This window comes from Apostichopus japonicus, chromosome 16 (genome assembly GCF_037975245.1).
Source record: "Apostichopus japonicus isolate 1M-3 chromosome 16, ASM3797524v1, whole genome shotgun sequence".
Classification (NCBI taxonomy): Eukaryota; Metazoa; Echinodermata; class Holothuroidea; order Aspidochirotida; family Stichopodidae; genus Apostichopus; species Apostichopus japonicus.
The window spans coordinates 10,546,111-10,549,845 of NC_092576.1; the positions used below are offsets into that span (position 1 = coordinate 10,546,111).

General features: G+C 36.0%; 1 protein-coding gene across 2 annotated transcripts in view; it reads left to right on the forward strand.

Moving 5' to 3' along the window:
• LOC139983820 (uncharacterized) overlaps nt 1-3,102 on the forward strand; it is a 10,467-nt gene extending 7,365 nt beyond the window's left edge. For both annotated transcript variants that reach the window (XM_071997632.1, XM_071997633.1), the window contains one exon: nt 1-3,102. This exon is cut by the window's left edge. The gene's annotated coding sequence lies outside the window, so the exon portion shown is untranslated.
• Nucleotides 3,103-3,735: the final 633 nt, after the last annotated feature.

Here is a 3,735-nt window from a genome sequence, read left to right on the forward strand (position 1 = left end):
TTCATTTACCGATCAGTGATATGTTACGGTACATTCATTTGCACAAATTTAAAATTATAACATAAATAGCGGGGGAATCCTGAACACGGATAACCTTCCACACGGTAGAGAGAGAACAAATGATAGAGGTTATCCTTATCTTTCACTTTCTTGGGAAACTTCCCCCTCCATTATATGACCAACCCCTCCCCCCCCCCACCTTTCCGCCCCAATCCCACTGGGAATGACTAGGACCAATGTACCTTTCGTCAATGAAATTATTCCTCATTTGGCTCAAATACTTTCAAGTCACAGTATGTAAACACTGAAAAAATCTTCCTTTACCCGAAACTATAAACTATGGGTTTCTTCATTGCCAATTGTCTCGGTTCATTGCGGATGGTATTCAATCAATAAGTTAGATATCTTTGTACTAAAATGATGAAGAACATCTACATTGTACCGGCACAACTATACGAACACTGTTTAAACTCTAGTTTCCTAAGCGATTTATTCGTCACGAAATGACTCATTGACGAAATGAGTAATTGGTTATCAAGAAGAAATGTTATCGTATTATCCGATTGTTTTCATGACGTAATTTACGTATACATGAGAGAGGGGGTTGTATACATTGCCTCTGATACATTCCAATCCATCGTTCTAGTATTCCACCTCCTTCCTTCCTATGTTATATGTTAAACTAACATTCATCATGTCACTGCAGGAATTGCTAAGTTAATATGTAAAAGAGAATTAGAGTAAGCAATAACTGGTGACGACATCATTAAAGTATAATATGGATTTGTTCTATATGCTGGGGTAAAGAAGAATGGTTGACTTATCATAGTCGTCTTTGAGAGTAAAATTCCGTAAAAGTCTGAAATAAAAGAGATAAATAAAACCATGTGTTTTATTTTTGTTCAGGTCACGTCAAGGCACAAGAGAATTGTTTCACCCATAAAGACCTACCATTGAAGTATTTTTGTGTGTCATGTGACATAAAAATCTGTCCAGAATGTGTCCTTGCCGTACATAATCGAGATGCCGGTTGTGACGTCATTAGTCTCGACAAAACGTCCAATGAAATGAGTCAGCGCCGTGAAAAGCTTATGAACGAACTAAAAACGTTGAAAACAGGGATCGCCTCGACGGAGCAGCTTAGGAGAGAACATAAGGAGCACTTGGCGCGTTGTTTTAAAAAATCTCGTAATGAAGTTCAAAGGGATTATTTGACTATGATTAGAAAAGTTGAAAATATGAAGCGATTACAAATAGAAGTATTAGATGCGAAGGAACTAGCTAACATAAAGCATATCTCTGAAGAGAAAACGAAATCTCAGATTTTAGAAAACGAACTCGCAATAATAACTGAATGTCACAAAATTTCACTCGAGAACGCTCTTGATGAAATCCAAAAGATAAGCAAGAGCACGAAGAAGACGGCCGATATTAAAGTTAAGTTAGAGAAACAGAAGGAGATGCTTAAACATAGGTATGTTGATCTCTTGTACAGGAAGATACCCAATGATGGAGCATTCTGTAGCATTACTGTCAGTATGCTGATAGGAAGTGTAATACTGTGTAGTGATCAAATATTACATATATTTGATGAACGAAAAAGTAGTGGGGCGTCCTCCTTATTTGTGTCGATTCTGAAGATTCCAGTAAGGAATACTGGAGACATCTGCAGAAGATTGATAATCACGATGATCCTGTAGTTATGTCGAATATAGATATGTATAATGATAATGAATATCATCAATTATTTGCTGTAGGTAATACGGTAATACTGTCTTCATTGTACATCCTCACCTGAATGGTTCTTTGTATGATTCTATAACATCAGTCTCATCCTTGGTGATTGATAAGGTACCTGAAGGTTCTTGGATTACCAGTATTGCTGCACACTGTCCAAACGATGATCCTAACGATGAGTTCATCATCTCTACCAGCTGTGACCACTCTATTCGAGAGTACACTGTCTCCGGATCTGCTACAAGAGAAATAGATACACGAGACTTTGTACGCTCTAATGCTATATACAGAGTTGCTTACTGTCGTAATTTATTTGCTATCATTGGTCGAGGTCTTGATGACGTCATACTGATAGATGCTGATGGTACAGTCAAGCAGTGTGGCACTTTGAGGCTTCCGTCAGCTATGTCTGGTATGTTACCTATCGATATCATCTGGACTGGTGCTAATTGGCTGGTAGTGTACATCGGTGAGGGAGTAGAGAAAAAGTGGAAGGTTATAAACTATAAGAAGACTGGAGAGTTTGTCAAAGTGTGTGATGAAGGAACATCATCTAATGAGATGGATGTTCCTCTTAGTGTCGCTCGATGTCAGCATACTGGATATGTTACTTTTGCTAATGCAACAGTACGTACATTTCAGTTCTGAAATATGATTTCGGTTACAGAAGACATCTTAGGTTAAACCACTAAAACAATAACGTTCGATTATAGCAGACAGTGTTGAGATAAACGTCCATCAAAAGTGGAATAACGTTTATCAAGAAAGCTACTGGTTACATCACCATAATGTAACGCTAGAAATCTCCTTATTTGTTGTGCGTGATATACCTACGTCATTTCCGCTCAGCGACTCTCACATAACGCCTCTTCCGTTTAACACATCATTGAATTATGTGTACAATTTTATTAAACATTTGAGTTGACTAAAGTTTCATAAAATGTTTAAAAGTGTTTATTTTGCTTAATGTGCTTATATCATTTCATTCATTAGACAAATAAAAAAACGCAACATAATTTGATTCTCTCATTCCGTATAACCGTTGTCGAAGATCACCATTTCAAAGTAAGTCAAATTAACCACAAGTTACTCTTAACCATGTTACATTCCCCACGAACTTGTAAACGTAATTCAATTCCTGCAGGCTTTAGCTTATGTGCTTCTCGGTAAAGATGTAAAAACAACGTTAATGGTAATTGACGGTCGCTTAAGGTTTGAATTCTTAGCGCCGCATGTCTATTTTATATTAAAAAATGTATAGTATTTAAAATAAGAAATGGTAACATTTCTTCTTTCGTCTAAACCTACAATTAGAACGGGTAATATCATAAAAACATAATGTTCGCACATAGTTGTACATTAATCCCAAAAAAATAACCCGAAGACTTGCCTGATTGATTTTTCCATTTTAGCATTTGGCCGTAAGTCAGTACCGCTTTAAATTCAATGCTATTAGGATATGCTTTTCCCAAAAAATTCCTATCTCTTTGGTTTTCTTGGTTTTGTTATTATTTGTGGTATAATTATATCTACTGTCTCGTAGCCAGTAATAGTAAACCATGCATATAACTAATAATCGCTAAGTATGCCGACAAAATAACCTTTTAATTTTCAATACCTACAACCGTCACGGTCCAATGTACCTCTCAGACACTATTTGAGGTCATATTGTACTTCAAATATTGCCTACACTGTGAAACTAATCAATGTAAACAGAATAGCCCTTTTTTTCTGTTTTGCGTTCTCCGAATTTAACTTTATTCTATGAATCCTGCAACTTGAATGGATTCGTTTATGAAAGCCACATCCTCATAGCATTTCTTTTTCACAAAATGTTTGAACAATTTTCCTTTTCTTTAAACCAAATTTACATTATGAAATTGTTTGAATTCTCTTTTCCCCGTTTATTTTTTCTCTAATATTTACTTTTTTCTTGTTGCTGTAATAAGCATTGTGTATGGTAACATCATATGTACTGTATCCACCGATCATGTGTGT